This window comes from Chenopodium album, chromosome 7, assembly GCF_948465745.1.
Source record: "Chenopodium album chromosome 7, dcCheAlbu1.1, whole genome shotgun sequence".
NCBI classification, from domain to species: Eukaryota; Viridiplantae; Streptophyta; class Magnoliopsida; order Caryophyllales; family Amaranthaceae; genus Chenopodium; species Chenopodium album.
Window position 1 is genome coordinate 56,025,290 of NC_137840.1, and position 23,242 is coordinate 56,048,531.

Below are 23,242 nucleotides of genomic sequence, written 5' to 3' on the forward strand. Positions count from 1 at the left end.
GTCAAGATGAAAAGAATTTTTAAGAACAGTGGATGTTTTTTTTTTTTTTTTTTGGTTTTTTTTTTTTAAACAATGGATGTATTTGAGAATGTAAAGACAAATCATATCATTCTTTGAGTGATATATATAATTGGGATCAAATTAAATTAACTAACACAATGTAATGAAGTTTGATGACATCGTTGCGAACGTATTACATTCTGAATATGAACCTAGACATGATTTCATCTAGGAGTACTTTACTTGATATAAAGTTTAGTTTATTTGATTTAATTATGCTTGATAATATTAGACATAGGTGACTCCTTTTGCTTTTAGCAACCCCACTAAGGCACTAACCCACCTTATAATTAGCAAGTCCATTAATCCACCTAATAACAAGCAAGTACGAAAGTTGACTATCTCGAAAAATCATGAACCATCTACAGATCTACTCGAGTCATAATCGTGTGTTCTTTGAAGAAACTCTATTTTGTTACACGTGGTGTATTTTAATATTGAATTGAGTATTTTGTTTAAGAACATTAAAAAATCTAATCTAATATATATATATATATATATATATATATATATATATATATATATATATATATATATAAATAAAGTAGGCATTTTTGGAGAGCATTGGGAGCGCCACATAAGAAAAGGTATATTTTCGACCAATTAAAAATTAGATTTCTATTTTATTTTAGAATTAAAAAAATCACTCGCCATCTAAACAAAAGTGACGAATGAAATTTTAAATTTTTGCCACGTAGGTAAAAACGACGAATAGTAATTTATTAGGATTTTAATTATTTAAGAACATTACATTTTATCATTTTTATTTGTTACAAAACTAAAAATTATCTTTAGATATTAGGATTTATATTATTTAAAAAACTAAAAATTATATTTTGATATTTAAAAAATATAAATTATCATTTGATGTTAATGGTTTTATGTAAATATCTGATGATATGATACTTTCATACAAAATTTTAAAACTTACAATGCAAGAAAAAAATTAAGAGATCACAAAAAAAAAATTCGTGCATTGCACGGCACATAAGCAAAAGTAATATTTCGACCAATGAAAAATTATATTTATATATTAATTTAGAATTTAATTTTCAGTCGCCATTTAAAAAAAATTAACAAATGAAATTTGGGAATTGAAAACAAAAAATAGGTTAAACAAAAATTATCTTTTACATTAGGATTTATATTATTTTAACAAATAATTAGAAATTAAAAAATATATTTTGATTTAATGATTTTATCTAACTATCCGATGAATGAGATAATATTTAATTCAATTTATAAATTCAAGTTCTATATATGTAAAATTTGAATAAGAATAATTTAAAACTTAACAAAATATTTGTGCATCGCACGGGCTTACATCTAGTATTGATAATAAGGAGTACTATTTTGCAAAATTCTTAAATGGTTACTTTCAATTTCTTTAACACTGAAATGGTGTTTTTTTTTTTTTTTTTTTTTTTTTTTTTTTACAAAAATTTATCCTAATTATAACCTTATTTTATTAAATAGTTAAGGGAAATTCTCTTTAATAACACTATTTTTTAATTTTTCTAATAGTATAATTGTTAAAATTCTTATTATCCTCGGTAATGTTATGAAATATTATATGGATACTATTATCCTTCTGGTATCATTCCAAAATATTTTAGATATAGGGTTTATTATTGTTATAGTAAACTCTATTTATATTGTATATGTAGGATATATATCCTCTAAGGAATAATAGACTATTAATTCTCTCCCCAATCCTCTCCTATTTCGTTTATTTCACCAACACGTTATCAGCACCAAACTCTAATCAATTGAACAAATTAATAAAACAATTGATTTGAGGAGGCTACTAAGGGCCTGTTCATATTTACTGAAATGAACTGAACTGAACTGAACTGATTGGAGCTGAACTGAACTGATAGGAAAAATTAAAATGCATAAAAATATATGAAAACATTTATGAAAAATTAATGTTAATATATATAGTGGATTGTGAAAAATATAAAAGTGTTATAAAAATAACTCTGTATTTTAAATTATTATATTTTAAATTATTAAATTTGTAATATTATATTATAAATATATATATATATATAAATAAAAAATATTCGTCAATATTTTACCGTAGTCAATCGCATATGCTGCAGTTTCCCAAAAAAAAATCTACTTTCTTTAATTATTAAAAAATCGTTCCCCTAAAAAAAATCGTTCCCCTAAATTTTCTTAAAAATATTTTACGCTTGAGTAACCTAAATTTTTCTGGTCGCCTCCCTCCTCTCAACTATCAAGCATCATGGCTTCTTTCAAAAAAAAAATGTGACCATTTTGAACGACGTATATAATTTAAAATAATAATAATAATAATAATAATAATAATAATAATTATTATTATTATTATTATTATTATTATTATTATTATTATTATTATTATTATTATTATTATTATTATTATTATTATTATTATTATTGTGGTTGTTGTTGTAATATGCTAAAACATCTAAAACAAAAAAATTAAGAACTAAACTAAACTGATTAGAGTTGAACTGAACTGAATTAATAAGAGCTGAACTGAACTTAACAGAACTGAACTGAAAATAAGTAAATATGAACAGGCCCTAAGAAATTCGCATATTGTGGACATAGTTCTGTAAGTATCAATTATGTTCATATCCCCTATTACTTTTGTTCATGAGTTATTGGCTTATATGGAAAAAAATATTTCCTTCACATATTAGCATCTCTCCATATAAATTGCTAAATGATTTGGAGTTCAATAGTATAAATAAATTATCGAGTCATGCTCAATTACTTTAACTTATAAATTAATTCTCAGGCATGCTTACAATTCTTATGAATTTTACATGAATATTAAGTACAAATATACAATTACCACATGCTTTGTATTGGTCGTGGTTGCAATATTATGTTGTATGAGTATCTCATATTCTGATTTGCACAATACTCTAATTGTTCAAATCAATTTATTATATGAATCTGTGTTTGATTTTCGTTAACTTTTGTGCGGCTACCCCCCTACTTTAATTATATATATATATTTTTTTTATAGTTTTGTTGAAATATGTGCATTGATTTTTTGTCATTTAAAATGTGATTCTTTATTAATATAGCGTAGATAATTTTTATTTATATTGAGTTACTTTTATTTATATTAAGGGTAACTTGTATTTATTTTAAAGGCAATTTTTTATCACTTTAGACTATCTTTATTTACAATAATTATTATACACCTGATTTTTGTAAAAGTTTGTGGATAGTTTATAGTGGGTATTGACTCATCACATCTTCATACTAACAAAGTAATACCATCTAATTTAATAAATTTCTACCATACTGTATTAATCTTCTATTACTAACTCTGACTTGTTCAACATAGATTAAGTTTGATTTTTCTTTTTTTTTTTTCTTTTTTTTTTAGTCAATGTATATCCTATAACTTGTTAAAATTTCGCAGTTCTATAGCTACTGTAACCTTGCTTGTATAAACCTATTTTTTTTCAATAGTTGCTACTGTTGGATTAAAGAGACAAAAACCATGCTTTTTGATTGTTGATCAGTTCACTCCACAAGGAGGTTGTGGCTTACAACGTTTGCCCACAAGTCGGTTGTTGAGTAGGCTTTATATGTCTTCTTTATAAGAAAATCAGCCTTCTCCACAAGCAGGTTATGGCCAACAACGATTGACCACAAGTGGGTTGTGGAGTGGACTTTTTGATGTCTACATTCATTCATCTTTTGGCATTCTTCCTTCATCTCTTGGATTCTCTTGTAACCTCCCATTAAAGTGGTTGTTTATGGTGATTTAATCAACTTCTTTATGATTCAATCACCCCTTTGATGTCTAGATTCATCCTCTTGAAGCTCCATCATTGCCTATAAAATTAGCTTGGTAATTCTTCATTGCTGACACATATCATACACAAAATTAGCTAAATACATTTGTTCTTTGGGCATAAGTTTACTTTGACTCCACGTCTTGCTCTAAAGTGCCTTACTGTAAGAGTGGTGTGTAACCTTAGGGAACGAGCCGGCGATTACAATTGTGCACCACGGTTGCGCCAGAATTCATTTTCAAAGGCAGTGATTTATCACGCCACACCGAATTTCCTCTATACTATTTTACTTGTTTATTTTCTTTGACTATTTGTTTAGGCCCCTCTTATTTACAACAACTACTACCATGATCTAAGAATGCTATACATACTTATGCTTGATATAGATTGATCATATAAGGTGATATAAGAATGAAAATAAACTTACCTAGGGAGTCTTGGAGCAATTGTATGAGTTTACTGTTTCTGTAGGGGACATGTGTATTCTTCGTAGAAAGTGAAGCAATTACATCTCCTAATGCAGCAAGGGACTTGTTGATATGATGTGCATCCTTCAATCGACCCCCTGTCACCTCAAATTTGTCAATGCTTTCACTTCCAGCTAGGTCAACAAGATGCATACAACCTCGTACAGCAGCTCCTAATGCCAAGTCTTTCCCTTGGAATTGGATTATCATGCAACTGAAAGCATACATTTTAAGAGTTGTTTGAAATTAATGTTAATGTTAGATTGTGAATATGTAATAGCAAGTTTACCTGTGAGAGCAATTGCTTCTATCATTCATAGCTCTAGAGCTCACTGCGCGATTCTTATGACCATGATTCATCAAACTGATTACATCAGCTGTTGTTGAGACTGGTAACCTACTTGCACATGGTACATTTATACCATTCTGAGAACTATTACGAAACTCTAACGTAATTAAAGCATTAAGGAATAACATAGATGTGTAATGGCAGATGAAATCATCATAAATTGAAAAGAGAAAACGAGACATTAAAGAGGACAAGGAAAGGATATTTCTTGTTTGATTGATCCATTATTAGTAGCTAGAAGATCTCTAACTTGCTCATTATATATCTCCGTCATATGAACAGAAACATCGTAAGTGAAAGTGGCTTTTCTTTCTTCTACTAGACAAAACAAATCATTCAAAGCTCGGTATTTCACACCATATGTTTATTATGTGAGATTGTCTGGTCCTCTCTGGATAACAGCAGAAGTTCAGCATTCGTAACACTAAAATGTACAGAAAACCATCAATTGAATGGTTTAATCAATTTAGCATTTACCATTGTATACGTTTTTCCAGATCCGATTTTCCAATATGTGAAGATGCAGACATTATAACCATCAAGACAAGACCGAATAAGAGGTTGCATGTCCGTATAGACCTCAGCTGCAGTAAAATGTATAAACATGATGTAGAGATCAATTCTAAAAGGGTTGGGATAAATCAGAAATATCAAATGGTAAAGTAACTAACCTTGTGTTGAATCGGGTCCAAAAACCTTGTTAAAATTAAAGGATTTCTTCCCGTCTTTACAATATTTTGTTGGGTTCATAAGAGTAATGTTCCCTTCTTCAATGTGATCCACAGTGGTAAAACCATTAGCTTGCCAAGGAAGGAATGGACGTTCTCGACAATACATCCTGATATTCCCTATGGTTCAAAGGGAAAAAAGTTTCTCTTAATTAGAACTAATTAGAAATAGGGAGATCAGGCTAGACTTTTTACCTTTCAGGTCTTGCACTAGGTTGTACAACTTGCAGTTTTCTTGAACAACTCTCTGATATCTTGAGGCAGCATGAGTAAGACTCTAGAAGTGCTTACCTATCAAAACAATTTGTTAGGATACAAAGATAATGTTCCTAGTAGGGAGTTAATCAGTTGCTTAACAGTTAACACTGTAACACCCTATAAATTCCTTTCTTTTAAAATACCTGTTTTGCCCTGTTTAAAAATTTAAATAGGAATATCTAAGATATTACCGCCACCGTGAAAACGGCTAAGGCAACCATCAAAGACACATTGCGGAAGACTAATTTCAAAACCATTCAAAACAAGTCAACTTGAAAAGTCAACCAACGAAAGTAAAGTCAAAACCAAAGTCAAACGAAGTAAAATAAAACCATCCTACAACTTGGAACCATTGTAGGCCCTTATTAAAACCAAACCAACTTTAAAACTTTTGCATTAGTCATGCATGATAATAATATCATAAATAATTAAAGCATTAAACACATCATATACTTATAGAAACTAGCATGATTCGCTCTTCACTCATGTCCATTCATGAATATGCTTCATCACCTGAAAACCTCCTCTCTACTTGTCCCCACTACTCGCCATTAGAAAATGGGTCGTCGTAGGGACAAAGTAAAGACATGGACAAACACACAAACACACACAATCAGCAAAGCTGAGTACATAAGCGTAATTAAACACACTAACATGCTTTCACCTATCAACACACACTTACCTCATTGCACCTGTTTACAAGCACACACAACAATCAACAAGACACATTAACTAGACACTAAATAATTCATTTAGCGTTGATTACGCATCGAACGGGTTTCCAACTATAGCTCACCCAAATAAATTGAGGTTAACTGACACGGGAGCTAACCGTGCCAGCGACAAAACCACTCAAAGGTGGCGGAATTCCTGCGCATAATAATAAATAAAAAGGAATGTACAACGTCCTGTACTCCATTAGAAGTTATGGTTAAATATAAAACCCCATAACTCCCCCCATTGTTCATACTCAAGGTATATATGTTCCAAGAGTTTTGGTGCGTAATCTCTTTCACTTTACGTTATTTACGCGTTATTGGACTTGGTGATGACTCTCAAAGTATAATAAATCAATCAACAATAATTATTCAATCAACCAAACATATCAATTTAATTCTTGAATAATTAGTGACCACATTATTTAATGTTGAACCCCTTTTAATTCTACCTCAGTGTCAAAGACACCTTAAACGCATAAAGCGCCAAAAATTCTATCCCTCGGTGTTAAAAACACCTTAAGTGCACAAAGGCACCAACATACAATTTATTCCTCGTGTACATAAACACTTATATAGCTCCTTCCTCATGCTTAAATCATCAATAAAAATTATTTGAACCATAATAAAATTCCTTTTCAATATTCCTAACATAATTAAACATGTAGTTTCATTAATTATGCATTCTAACATGCCATAAATAAAAGTGTGGTTCAAACACAACATGCCCAAAATATAATTTTCCAATCCATAAACCATCACAAATAATTCATGCTTCACGTACAATTCAATCACCAACACCATTAATTCACAATTCCATACATAAACCTTAGTATGACACTACTTGTAATTGATTGAAATCAAGCCTAGCATGATTCTACATCATCAAAATATGCTAAGTACGCGAACGTACCTCAAATAAGCTCTTAAAATAACCTAGTACTCTACAACAATTCTCGAACCAAGTCTCCTACATAAAGGGACAATAATACTATATTAATTACCCTTGTATACACAATTTCCAGCAACTTAAACTCACTTTAAATAACTTATAATAATCTGAAAATTATATAAAAACCCCTAATTAAACTCTTTTTTAATGGATAATCACACCCTTTTATTAAAAATCACAATTATACTACTTTAAATAAAATTCCAACATTTTAAACTAATCAAAAATCCTTTAAAACTTCATCAATATACATCTTTATACTTAAATTATCCATAGAAACATTAAATTTATCTCTTACCCTTTAAACTCAAGGATAAAATTTAAAGCATAAAAAAAAAAAAAACTTCGTAAAAAATCAAAAACTGCCCGAAAATCATATTTAGAGGATGAATTTGGACACGAGAGGGTGGTGCTCACTACCAAAAGTAGTGAGTCTTTCTTAAAACGTTGTTTCCCCACAAAAAATACTACTTTTTTTTTTTATCAAAATCGGAGGAGTTCAGAACCTGATCAGGATTAAAACGGGATTAATATTAACGAACGGAAATCTAATAATTAAAACATGAATTTACGTGTTCAAAATAATCTGGAATTAATTTAAACTAATAAGTAGTTATAATCACCAAAATTCCAAAACATCATTACTATAAAAGCCCTAAATCAATTATTCATAAAAACCCTAAAATCATGATTTTCAATAATTAAAAACCCTAGGTTATAAAATTTACAAAATTTGAAAATTATAAAGTTTAATCATCAAAATACAATTTGATACTAATTAAATTAATTTCAAACAATAAAATCAAAACCCATAAGTCAATAATTATAATTACACAAATTAATAAAACAAAGGAGAGAGAAAATAAGACTAACCTTTTTGTGTGGGAAATTTTTGGGGATTCACGAGGTATTTATAGAGTAGAGAGTGTAGGGTTAAATTTGGGCTTACAAAAATATGGGCTTGAGTTATGGGATAGGGCTTAAGTTATGGGTTTTGGAATAGGTTATTCCAATAAGAGTATGTAGGAATAATTTACATTGCCCAATAATTAATAAATGTTTGGCACAAAACATATTTTACTTTTATAAAACTTTATATTTAAAATACTTTAACCCTTTAAAATATTTAATTAAAATACTTGCTGAGCCCTTGACAATACATTTTATTAATACTTAAACACTTTATAAAAATACATAAAAATACGAGGTATTACAAACACGTTCATCACACAAAAATATCAGTAATTGTAACTAGATTGATGAACTCTTCATGATATCTTATTTGCAATTTTCCTTTTGCAATAACCTCATGCCTTCTTTTGTACTGTGGACAGTTTATTTTAAATCCTAAAAAAAAAAATTTAAAAAAAATTAGCTACATTGATTAAAAACATGTTGCTTCCAATTATCTGGATATTACTCTCCTACATCTCGAAATGTTCATCATGCTTCTTGAAGCTGCTTTTAGGCGGTGCATATGGGAAACAAGTCCGAATCTCTTCACTTTCTTTAATTTGCTCTAGCTCATTAATGTTGTCGTTGACATTGTCATCATGATTCTTCAAAATATTTATAAATGTATGAGAAAATCTCCAACAACTCAAGATTATAGTCATCAAACTGTATTTTAATTTAGTTTACCTGTATTTCTATTTTAGAGGACTATACAGGAGATTTTTTTTGTCTAGAAAATGACAATGCTTTTAGAGCAGCCTTCTCCTGCGAAATGATAAAACTTTATTGTGATCTTAATTTGTCTAATTTTATAAATTGAATATAACAAAATGAGACAGTGAAATCAAATGATGTAATCTTATAACCAAATAGTAAATCTCTATTCAACTGAACAAGATTTCAAGGTAAGGAAAGATTTTGCAATAACACTACTATTAGTTGTCTAGCACTGGAACAAATATCTACGAGCTATTTACAGATTCACTTGACTTGATAAGCGACATTCAAACTCTTCCTTGACTTTATTACTAAACACGGATTCAACAATTTGAACACTATAGGGGATCAAATAATTACAAAAGAAAAAAATATTTGAAGTAATAACAAAATTATCAAGAGTGTGAAATCTTTAAAGAGCATCAGTCAATGTTTGAGATCTCAATCTCTATCGAACATTAATTTATAGAATATTTAAGATGTTCATCTTTAGTCCCATCAAAATGCTTGAATTATTTAAAAAATAACTTGCATTAAGAATTTGTTCTTATTTGTGTATCAATAAAAAGTGTACAAATCATCATGTTTAAGAAACGACAGTTGTTTTGTAGATAAAATTAAATGTTTTTATTTTTTATATTTGATTATTATTTCATAATAAATACAAAACAAACAATATTATGCAAATAGTTTTGAATTCAGTGTCTAGAAACTTTTCACTTATAAAAAAAGTAACCGAAATTAAATTCATAAATAGTTTTGAATTCATTTCTAAGTAAAGCTCTGTTTTGAAATTTACTGTATATTTCCATGTACTATTATTTCCTACAATATTCCAGTCGTTAAAAGATTTTAATCAAGAATACTACTCACAATCCTTCATTGCCATAATTTTTAATATCTTACGTTTAATCAATTTATACAAATTATACGTAAACATTTTAAATACATATGTTTAAAAATTACTTGATTTTTGAAATTTACATTATTTGTTAATTTGTAAATAATTTTAATGTAATTTAATAAATACAATAACTTTTTTATATGCAATAAATACAATAACTTTATACATTATGTTATCATTTATCCAAGTATACTTATCAAAATCAAGAGTAAAAGCATAACTATTTATATACATACGTTTTTTAAAATTAAATGAAACATTAAGATAAGGGAGAGATTAATAGATTTTTGCGGTAGAGGTTTGTAGTACATTAAATTATTATTTTATTTTTTTTAGAAATGATTGATTTATTTAAATATGAATTAAATTTAGTTCATACGGATTTTGGAGCTATTGAAACTATGATAATGGGTTTATCTCTAGATAATGATTTACAATATTTATAGATTATTGTCATTGTTATTATTTGTGGATTTATTTAGTTATATATCATTTAGTAATTAAAAGAGTTGTTATTACTAAAGATGTTGAATATATAGACTTTGAAGATAAAGTTGGATGATTCAAGAAATTATTAAAAAATAAGGCTATTAAAGGAGCTTTATAGTTTATATTACATATATCATTTGCTTAATAGCTATAATTCAAATTGTTAGGTTTACTTATAAAAATTAATTATAATTTAATTTTTATCAATAAAAATGTGGTTGGTTAGATTTTATTAGCTCTTGTAAAGTCACATTTGTATGATGTAATTTTTAATTATTGAATATTCATGAATTAGTTTGTGCTGTTATATGTATTAAACTTATATAAAAAAGATTAAATAAAAATTTACATTAAAAAATGACACATAACATGCCTTTAGAACACATAATTGTTGTCTTTCTAAAACAAAATAAATGTGTGTAGTGAATTAGTTATTATAATAATATAAAGGGCAAAGTATATAGATTATATATTCATGTCGTATCTCTTTTAATTTTAATTTTTCTCAAACGAAATCTTTTCTCGATTGATTCCCAATGTATGTAACCCTAAACACTAAGCCTTAGTGTTAGATTATTAAAGAAAAAATTAAAATAAAAGGATATGCAAGGAATTATTGTGTGGGTCAAACTTTAAAAATGTTAACAATAAAATATTCGCTCTAAATACAAGAGATACGATAGTTTGCATACATTTCTTTGTATATTTTACTTATATCTAGTTTTACAATTTTTATACTATGAAAATAGAGATAAAATTATGAGACCACGAAAAATTAAATAGGAAAAAATATAAACGACAGAGGGAGTATAACACTAGATTCTACAACATTTTTCATACTCTCTTTTTGTCCCCATTTTTGGCCTCATTACAAATAAATGGTCTAACTTTAAAAATTTTGAAAATAAATTTTTATTGATATCAAGTTTTTATAATATAGTCATGCGGAGTCTTATAAATTCGTCTCATTTTATATTTTATTACGATTAAGTTTTATAACTTTTACGCATATAGAAATCAAGTTATATACATTTTAAAACACATCTTGAAGACCTAAAAAATTATCATAGGGTAAATAATAATTGGGGATAGAAAAATTACTACGAGTACATAGAAATTATCATTCCTTTACAATAAATAAATAAATAAATAATAAAAAAAAATCATCACAAGTTTCCAACATGATGTTGACAATGGGTGGGCCATGGGATGTGAATAAAAAGACATTCAATCAATTAATGTAAATTTAAAAGAGTTTAAAAGGTTGTAAATAAGGGTTAAATAAAAAAAAATTGCCCGAAATAATCCCATATTGGCGTCTGTCCAAAATAACCCTCCTTTGGGATATTTTTAAATAATCCGACCTTTATACCCAATCCGCTCAAAATGGTCCCAAGTAGTCTGTAGCCGGTTGAGTAGGTAATTTTTTAAAATTAAGTTTAATTTACACGTGTGACCACGTGATTGGTAAAAAAAAAGTTTTAATTTTTAATTTTTTTTTAAGAAATGATAATTAATAATTAACGTTAATTAACAATTTTTAATTTTTAACCCAAAAAAACACTAAAATTTAAGCCGCTAATCCCAACCACCTCGTCTCCCCTACCATAAGAGCCCAGACATCCGTCCCATTGCGATTAGACAACAGATCACCGGCGCCGTTCTCTGAACCCCTCCCCCCCCCCCCCCCCTCTACTCCCTTCCGTAGCTACTAATCCACCACAACCATTGTTGAAATCAAGGTCTGGGAAGAAGAGAAGGGCCGAAATCGAGGCATGGAAAGAGGATAAGGGCCCATATCAGGGCTTGGGTAAGGGGGGTAGCTGGAAAAGGGACCAGGGAAGGGGGAAGGGGGAGGGGGCTGGAATTTGGGCAGAAAAGGGCTTTTCGAGGTTGGGAGAGGGTTTTATAGCTTGCCAAAGCTTCGCATGGGCTTTCCGAAACATCGCCTAGGTTTTCGTAATGGAGGGGGTTGGTGGTTGAGGTGGTTCATGGAAGGGGGAGGGGGAGGGGGAGAGGGAGGGGAAGGGGAAGGGGTCCGGCTCTGTCGCAAGTGTCGTGGCTAGGGGCTGGGTGGTCAGAGATGCGAGGTAGGGGATCGGATTCAGAGGCGGGACGGTGGCTTGGTAGATGGTTTTTTAAATTTTTTTTCTTTACAAAAATCTAATTTTTTTTTAAAGATTTTTTTTTTTTACCAATCATAGGGCGCCACATGTCTGGTAACGTGTTAACACAAGTTAGCTGATCGGTTGGGACCATTTTGAGATGATTAAGTATAAAGGTCAGATTATTTAAAAATATCCCAAAGTTGGGTTGTTTTTAGTGGACACCCCAAATGTGGGATTATTTCGGGCAATTTTTCATAAAATAAATTAATATTTACTCTTTAAAATTAGGAAAAAAATGTCAAAAATAATACGGTCTTTGAGCGGTCCACTAAAAACAAGTCAAACTTTTGATTATTAATAAATAATACAACCTTTAAAGGTTGTCCGCTTTAAACAATTTATTTTACCTACAACTTAGAGGTAACATGTTATCCTATTTTTATTTTTAAATACGTTTATCAAATTATAATTAACTAATACTATGTATTTATTGTATTGTTGACAGTCTTGACACTTCTTACAAAATTAATACAAATTAATTAAAAAAAGGAATTCCTTAAAAAAAAAAAACATTGAATTTTTTCCCTTTCCTCCATTGATGGCGGCTTCCCCAACTAGCAAGCTAGTCACTCGCCACCGACCAAAAGACCAACCGACCACCGTAGACCAACACCGACCTTCCTTTTCTTTGGTCACATTTGACCAACTCCTCCCACCAAGACTTCAAAGCAAACCCAACAGTCGTCGACGTCCAACCCCGACCCTTTCTCTCTCCCCAAACCCCAACCCCAATTCATCTACTTGCCCTAATTTCGACCAACGAGTCAACGATCAACCCTCTTGCCATCCCTTACCCATCGCCGACCCATTATTCTCCCACCTTGAAAAGTCGTTCAGGCTAAAACAAGCAGCAAACGTGATCAATTTTAGTGGGTTTGGGTTGGTTCAGGTGGGTTTTCGGATTTCTATGAGGTTTGGGGTGGTCTCGGCCGAAGTTAGGGAGGGGAAAGAAAAAGGGGTCGGTGGGAAAGAGGGGTCGGCGCTCGAGTAGGGGAAGGGAAAGGGAACATGGGTGGGGGAGGTGGCCTGTGCAGTGGCCGGTTGTAATACTCCTTATTTTTATTGTATTTTATACATAAAAATTAATTATTATATTTATTTTATTTATCTTATTTATTAAAATGATTTATTTCATTTTAAAAATAAATTAATTTTTTAATAAATTGTAAATGTGTGTAAATAAAATGGATCATAAATTTAGGCAACAAAAGTATTTTTAATTGGGTCAATCTTATTTAAATGAGTGGACCAACTCATTGGGAATTTAAGGGCCCAATAAGTTGGCCCAAAGTGAGAATTTGAAGGGGAGTAGGAATTAGAAATGACAAATTTGTAAATATGAGTTTTATTTTTTAAAAGGGGAGTATAAATATTTTAAAACCTCTAGATTTTTCCACACAAGTTCATAATTATCAGCTTTCACAAAAATTCATAGGTTTTCTCTTTATTTTCTCTCTCTTCTTTTCCCCTTAATTTTCTTTTCCTTTTCTTCTTCTTTTTCCCCAAAATCCACGCCACTCTATCTATCCTTCTCCCTCCTCTTGCGCGGCCAGCACACCGGCGCCACCGCCGCCGCCGGCAGGCAGCCGACCGATACACTCTCCTCCTCTTTCTCTCTCTTTTTCGGTTTGTGTGTATAAAAAAAAACTTCTTTTAATCCTAATATTAATTTTATTGATTTATTGCTTTAAAGGCATGATTTTTATTATGTTTTGGTATTGATTTTGAGATTTTGATGTTGCTAATTTGTTAACTTAAATTTCAAATTTTTATTTGATTAAAAACTCCAAATTATAAACCCTAGAAATTGTGGATTTTGTATAATTGGTTAAGGATTGAGGCTAGGTTGTTGTTATTGATTAATTCATGGTCTAATTATGTTTTTTAGGAGTTTAAAGCCTTCAATTTAATGCTGGAATTTATTTACACACACAACTTTTTAATTATGGAGTTTTGGTTTGATTACCCATAAAAGAGAAAAAGGTTTAAATGATTTATATATGGTTTCCTAGTCTAAAAGTGATGTTTTATACTAAATAAGTATGCTGGAATTTTATTTAAGTCATGAAAATCAAGTCTTTTTTAAAGGATTTAAAGTACCCACTTCAAGAAAAAGTTTTATGGCTTTATTGCCATTAAAGGGGTTAGTTAGCATAATTTAAATAGTATTATAGTTGCTGGAAATTTGTGAGAATAGTGGATTAATTATAGTTATGTATTCTTAATTGTAGGAACATTCGAGCTAGGTTATTTCTAGCAAGTGTGGCGGAGTTAAGGTGTTATTCAAGGTACGTATGTGCACAAGAATATTTGTGTATGCGTAGTATCATGCTAGGATTGTGAATTATGTTTGAAGTGATGAATTAGTAACATGTTTGGTTGATTATATGCTTGGAATTGATGTTGGTTGAACATAAATTATTATGCAAGCATGTGAATATGATATTTATTTGAAGCATGATACAAGTTGAATCATGGAAGTATGTTTTATCTTTGAGTATCAAGGAAGCATGAAATTAATAAGCAAGGCTTATGTATGTTTAAAAAGGCTATAATTAGAATTATTGAACATGATTCATGAATTTTATTCTCACCCGTTTATTATTGGTGTTGAGTCAAGGAAGTTAGTTTATTTAATTACTCACTCAAGTAAGTTGAGATTGAGTCAAGAAAGTTTATTAGTGCATTCTATGCACCAAGGTAGTAATCGTGCAATTTTGTGCACAAAACTAGGCAAAGAACCTTAATTAAAATAAACTGTATATGCTCACTAATTAATTCAAGAATGAATTGGAAGTATGTGTTGGTTATTGTTATGTTTATTCTTGATTGATTGGTTGGAGTCTTCACATGTTAAATTAATAAATCACGTAAAGTGTAAGAGGATACGCAAAGTGACAAGTACTTGAAGCATGAAGAGCATGATGAGAATGAGTGCCGAGAGTTACTTGTTATGCTTTCCTAGCTTTATGTTTTAGTTGTTTTTTATGGACTAACCTTGATGTGTTTATTTAAAGTTGGATTTTACAAAGGGCCATGTTTGAATTGGTTCCAACTTGTGATTTAATTATTTCTATTTTGTTTTGAGGTTGTGAACTTAAGTTTTATTATAAAAGTTGGTTTTTATTTTAGACTTCCACTGTGTGACTTTGAATAATAGCCTTAGACGTTATCACGGTGGAGGTAATATTTTGGTTATTCCCTTAAAATAGTTTTAATTAGTGTAAAAAATTATTTTAAAATAAGGGAATTTCCGGGGTATTACACGGGCACTCCGACAGGGGATAAGCTAAGGGTGGAGGGGTCAGTTAGATTTTTAATAATTAAATAATATTACTTTTTTATGATTTTATTCTCTTTTTTATGATTTGTCATCCTTTTTCTGTTTCTTTTTTGTACTTTAATATCAATTCTCAATACTTTCTCTCTCCTAATTCCCAGCCACTTTTTCTTTCTCTATATCTCTCTCTAAGGCCACATGCAAATTTATACTCCCAATTAGTAGTTTTTAGGAATCTTCAAATTTCTTAATTCCCATGTAAAATGAAAAATAGACATATAATAAAAGGACGAAGAAAGTACTAATTTTAAAAAGTTAAAACATTTGAAAAAAAAAATTAAAATAAAATTTTTAAACCAATAAAATGATGACACGTGTCCATATAATCTATTAATCAGTAGGGGTGTAAATGAACCAAGCCGATCAATAAACTACTCGTGTTCGGGCTTGGTTGAAGCTCGTTCATGTACGTTTATTAATAAATGAGCCGAGCTTGAACAAATTTTGAAGCTTGAACACAAACATAGATATGCTCGTTCAGATAAGTTCATGAACAACTCGTTTATTTATGTTCATGAACAACTCGGTTATTTATGTTCATGAATTATTTATTTATTTACAATTGTTAATTTAATTATTAAATTTATAATTAAGATTCAATTATTATACTAATTTTGATAATTTCAAATATCAAAAGTACAAAGCTCGTTTATTGGAGAAGCTTGATTATTATTATGTTAGTTCATGAAAGGCCTGTTAAATAAACGAGTTGTTCACGAACCGTTCGTGAACATATAGTGTGCTAAATGAGTCAAGCTTGAATAGAAATTTGAGCTCGCTTGAAAGCTCAGGATCGTACTCGAACTCGCCTAAGTTAAATGAACTTGAACATGAACAAGCTAATACTCGGCTCGGGTCGGCTCATTTACACCCCTATTAATCAAGTTACCAACAAGTTACAACTTGTTTAAAGCGGATACCAATAAAATGTTGTATTATTTAGAAATAATCAAAAGGTTGACTTGTTTTTGGCGAATTTCCCAAAGATTGTACTATTATTGACAATTTTTCCTTAAAATTATATTATATGAATATATGATAACTCATATTCCTATTCCAAGCTGATTAAATACTATTTTGATAATTACTATATTACGGCCGAATATTATCGTTATAAACATTCTTATATATATACTTTAATATTATCATTAAAAGCCAAAATTCAATCAATATATATGGTTACACCATGTATAATATATTTGGCTTAAAATTTTAAAAAAAAAAATCATATCATATCATAAAATATCATATCATATCATATCACTAATATATATAATTTAAAGTCGATCTCGCAGCCAGGCCACGAGACAGTGACACCTTGTGTTCCAGTTTTCGCCAAGTCTCGGGTCACATAAGAGATAATAGGTATTATTATGACACATATGATGCTAAGTAAGCGCTTTTTGGATTGATTATTTAAGATAAAAATGTTACATAAAGTTTTATTATCAATATACTTCTAATATTTCATATATATACAAAATTAATTATAAATTTTAAAAAATATCCTATATCTCGGTTCTATTTCCATCATAAAATCGGTTTTAATTTTTTAAAAAAAAAATTAGATCCATTTATAATATAATTTAATAAAAAAATAGAAAATCAGTAAAAATAAGTTTTAATAAGAAAAAATAATTTTACATTGATAAAATTACTTTCAGTTCATTACAAATAATTTAAGTGCAATAAAAAGTTTCAAGTTAATAATAACATTATATATATTTACAAATAAAACTAAAAAAGTACACTATTATATAAATGTAAGCGATACGATATCGTATATGTAAATATTTTCCAATATCTAAAGGGGTGATCGTATTTAACCTTACAAGTTTAGGACAATTCGAACATGGCCCAGGCACAAAACTGTAGGAGATTATAGGTACTAATTGTGGATTAAACATGAATCATATTCATACAGTATCTAATCCCAAGATCTAATGCATAACACATAAAGAGCATATAATTGTACCTTTGAAGCGTGATTCCACGTGCGATCGAGCAAGAACAATGGGAGATAAAGAACCCCAATCGTGATTCCTCTACTTGGTCCACGGGCACAGATTAAGACCTCCACTAATGCTAGTTAGTTGCAATTGAACCCTTCAATTGACCTTTGTTGTGACAACCTTCCACAATCTAGGGAACGTCGTCGATCAATGTTGCTACATCTCAAGCCTTTTTCTTGAACCATAGTGATAACCTTCCCAATCATAGCAAAAGTCGTCGAAGACCGCCTCATCACGAACCGCTCTTCTCAAATCTTAGTGACAACCTCCACAATCTTAGCGAATGTCGTCGAAGAATGCCCATCTCGTGTCGTCCTTCTCAAATCTTGGTGACAACCTCCACATTCTTAGCGAATGCTGTCGAAGACCGCCCATCTCGTGCCATCTTCTCCAATCTTGGGTGACAACCTCCACAATCTTAGCGAATGCTGTCGAAGACCGCCCATCTCGTGCTATCTTCTCAAATCTCGGTGACAACCTCCACAATCTTAGCGAATGCCGTCGAAGACCGCCCATCTCGTGCTATTTTCTCAAATCTTGGGTGACAACTTCCACAATCTTAGTTAACGCTGTCGAAAATAACTTTACTTGAAGTCATCCTCAGTTGTTGCGATAATATTCCGAAGAAAATCACCGAAGACCAACGCTTGTCGATCTTTAAAGCTCACTTGAACTTTGCTTTAGCCAGTGCGTCGGCACTTCTGCTGCTTGTAAACCAGTATGTCGGTGCTGTGAATTGTGAACCAGTATGTCGGTGCTTCTGAACCAGTATGTCGGTGCCTTTGTGACGAGCCAATATTTAGGCGCTTTAAGCTAAGTGAGACGATCTTTCGTCAGGTCGATCACTTATTTGCGGTTGTAATCAAATCAACTACTCAATCATGTCAAATTGCTATAGGAGCTAACTGGCGTACCAAGCAACCCGAAATTGCTATTCTGAAAGGCTTCGAGCTCTGTCGCTGCTGAAATATCTCTAGCGCCGCGATTTTGCTCTGTCGCCAGACGCTGGGATCTAGCGCCAGGCGCTGTAATCTGCTGCCAGACGCTAGATGTCATTGTCTGGCGCTGGAGTCGAGTCTTCCCTATTCTGCTGTTGCTGCCGCTGTTGCTCGGTTTTGCTCCAAACTTTGAACTTGGTCGTTTCCTTTCAACCAAATCCGCTCAAATTTTTTGTAAATTAAAGCTCTCCATCTCTAATTTACTGACCCATGTAATTCCTCTTATCTCGGAGGAATCTCCTTTGTCATATTCGCGGTTTTTTTTTCGAAAAAATCCAGGAATGTCCTCACTTGCTAGGATGCACCTGCATTTATATCTTTGACTATAGGACTTTGCTTATCTTTTTTAGGGTTGACCTAAGCCTCAGTGTTGACTCAATGTGATAACACGACATGACTTAATGTGTAAATGACTCGTGTGTGCATTGTAATGTGATCGTGCTACTCGAAAATGCAAAAAAGCAAAAAAAATTCGTCATTTTTGTGGAGGGTACCGACTTTCTCCCGAAAAAGAAAGACATGAAAAAGAATCAAAGTGAATTTTTTTTTTTGAATATGCATGTTGAATGAGCTTAATCCGTTAACGTTGTCTCTCACAGTACAAGGATTGTAACATCTTAGACTATCCTAGTTGACTCGATAATGAAAGTATTTAGGTAACTTAGGCGCGGAGGCTAAGTACTTCATACTTTGTGATGGAATGATGATTGATTGACGAGTGATGTTGACATGACAAGGCATGCTTCAGCATTGTGTTAAGATTTCATGATAAAGGGTTCCTAAGGGAAGTATATATATTTTGGTCATGTATCTGTGCGGTGTGTGATAGTGACACTAAAGTTAGGCCGCAAGGGATAAGTGTGTGGAAAAATATTATTTTTAGAAGAATCAAAAGATGGTGACTCTTAGGCTAAGGTAAGCTAATAATGTAAGGATCACGCCCCCAAGTCTAGCTCTAAATGAATAGGAATGAGCATTGGAGATCCTTTGATATGATCATTGTGTGAGTGTGTGAATGTGAATATGAATACATTTTTATTACGGCCGCACCTCGATGTGAGGTTGCCTACGTATCCGTTAGGAATCAGGCCGAACGTAGCTCTAGCCGAATCTCGCACAAGTGTGTGTATACCTCAAAAAGGTATTTTTAAGGGTTGTAACGTGGTTAGGCTAAAGGTTATAGAAGAAGGGGATAAAGGCTCAAGACCCTCAATAAGCCCCCAAGGTGTGCAACCTTGCTTTTGAATCTTTATATTTTTATGCTTGAGGCTTTTAACTCTTTTTTAACTCTTTTGCTTTAGCATTTATTTTATTTTTATAAGTGTGGGCAATCCCGATCATGCGTTTGATCACTCACTTGGCATTCATGTTTCTTAGGCACGGTACCGAGCACTCGATAAGAAACGCTTGCCCTTTTGTACACTTTTTATTTATTTTTTGCTTATCTTATTTATTTTTTGAAATCACTCAAGCTTTTATGAAATTGAAAATTGCATAAGTTGCGCACCATCCCATCCCAAAGTTAGGTAGATGTAGGTTGAAAATTGAAAGGTCTATCGTTAGACGAGGCTCAAAGTGGTTTATGAAGAAAGGATTGTAAATTAGAGGGGTGAAAGGCAATATGACGTGGCTACAAGGGGTGCCTCAGATCAAATCATTGGTATACCTTGTGCTTAGGTTTTTTTTTTTGCAATGCAATGATCATATGCAAGGAAATAAATGCTCATTTTATTTAAAAGGAAAAAGGAAAAAATACTACAAAATAAATCTAAGGAAAGTGAAAATTTCCTATGCTAGACATAATTAGGGAAAGGTTTGAAAAAAGAAGAAGAATGCATGAAATCTTGGTGAGAAGCTTGCCTTGTGTATTTGTTATAATTTATGATTATGAATATTATTATTATTATTATTAATATTATTATTATTTTGATGATAATTATTTTATTTATGATGATATTATTATTATTATTATAATTATTATTCATGATATTGATTATTTATTATGTTGCTTGATAATTTATTCTTTATTGCTTGATCACCTTTATTGCATGTTTAAAGGGAATTGGTACTTGCAACCACGCTTAATAAGATAATTAATAATCTTGTTTAGGGTTAATTGTGATTATAATTCAAGTGATCGCCAATAATAGTTTATTTGTGCATTAATGTTCAACCAACATAGATTAAACATGTTTAGGGTTAACCTATTGATTGCATGTTAATCAGAAAGCGCACATGAATACGATCAGAATAAAGTAGAGGCCTGTTATTAGGGCAGGTTCAATCTCTTTTAGGTTGGATTTGTACCATCATCTCCGGACCCTTATTTGGTTCATGACCTTATGGAGTTGACGATCTCTTGGATCGTTAAGGGGTGTAACCTTCATCCTGTGAACGGTTTACAAGTTCCTAAAAAAACTTGTTGGCGACTCTTTTGCTCTATCTTCTTCCCTTTTGGACGCCACCGTATTTTAGTGTATGATCATAGTGGGGTTCAAGCTAGTGGGATTTTAAAGGCTTGAAATTATTCCCTACAGTTTTTGGCGACTCTGCTGGGGAGGATTTCTATTTTAATTCCTGAATTTGTTTCGGCAATGATTTAGAATGAGTGGATGAGACTCGAAAAGTTCTAAGTATTTCATGTGCGTAATTTTGATTAACATTATTGTCATATGCATAAAAAGGTTCTCATTGGAAAGACCATCCGTAATGAGTCAAAAACATAGGATTTTACAAGTAGGAAATTTGAGAAATGTCTTTCACAACTAGGACTGAAATAACACCGCGCGAAACTAGATGATTTTATTGAGCACAGAAAGCTGCTGAGGCATGTGGGAAGTAGCGTCAGGGGCTAGAGCTTGGCGCCAAACTTTTAGCCGTACCGCCAGACGCCAGTATTGGCGCCAGGCGCTACAGTTAAAAGTTGGCGCCAGTCTCTGTTTACTGGCGCCAATTTCCCCCAATACCGAGCCAGAAATATGCGTTCTAATTTCGACCGGTTTTTCGTATTGTTTGCTCGATCCTGCTTCCTGATTGAATTTTTTTCTCACTTTTCTGAAACCCATATGTGTTCTACATATGGACATAACCCTCTGGGAATTCATGCTCCATCTACCTGATTGAACGTTCCGTGCAACAAAGGGTACATCCGAGATGTTAAATTCACCAAACCATGGAAGCGAGTTTTTTCTAAAGCTCGCGGTGTCCCATCCACTCGCGCCAACCCTTCACGGTTAGTGTAGACACCCATTTGTGTCTCCCCAAAACCAAACCCAGTGATGAGTGCCTTTCACGTCGAATCATAATCGAATGATACGAAAGTGTGGAAAGGTCTAGTGTTGCGGAAAGTTTTATTTCTTTTCTCTTCTCTCTGTTTTTGAAAATTTTATTTTGAGAAAACAGCCAATCCAGTTTGGTTGGTCCATGATATGGGTCCAATAGTGGTGTAGTTGGATGGGGTTTGCAAAGACCTTTCTAACGATATATTATAAGCCCAATTCCGATGAATATTGAGGAAGTTATGGCCAATTTACTAAACTGGGCCTGGTTTGAGCTTTAAGTACGGCCCAATGATCTAGGGGAGGGCCTAATATGATTTATCATTCCTAATGCAATTAGGAATGGTTTTAGTCTTCTAGAACATTCTAGAAGGTTCTTGTCATTCTTAATTCAATTAGGATTCTTCAGAGTTTTAATTAGATCAAATAGCATTTTCGACTGAGATTATATTATTTTATCTTCTAGTATGGGAAATTTATCAGATTTTCGAAAACGCGTTGAATTCCGAATTGGCGTCCAACCCCAGGCCTTGGCGCCTGGAACCGGGATTGGCGCCAGACGCCAGCATTGGCGCCTGGCGCTAGCCACTGGTCTTGGCGCCAATGAGCCAAGGCTGGCGCCAATGAGCCAGGGCTGGCGCCAATGTGTTTTTGTGGTCTTCAGACTCTGTTTTGATAAATTATCTTTTTTGGATGATTTTCTCTATAAAACTCGTATCAAAAAACTCCGTTTTCATCATCAATTACCATTCATTAATTCTCTGCATCTACAAACAATTCATCTATTTTCATCAATTTTCAATAACATTAATTCTTTAGTATTCTTTTCTAACTTTGCTTTTTTAATACAAAATTCCGCATTCACAAGATCTAGAAACACCTAGCCATATTCGAAGTTGCCTTTGCCCTAGACGTGAAAGGTTTTAATTTCTAAAGGTTTGGTCCCAAATCTCTCTTTCAATTATTTAATTTAATTGTTTTGATTATTATTTTCCTTGAAGTTACTAACGTGTGTATTTTGTTATTAGAAAGAGATACGAGGC

The 23,242-nt window shown here is 31.7% G+C and overlaps 1 pseudogene; it reads right to left on the minus strand.

The window, feature by feature from the left end:
- Window positions 1-3,955: 3,955 nt before the first annotated feature.
- LOC145640339 (kinesin-like protein KIN-14H) lies at window positions 3,956-5,708 on the minus strand (annotated as a pseudogene).
- Between the last annotated feature and the right edge of the window lie 17,534 nt (window positions 5,709-23,242).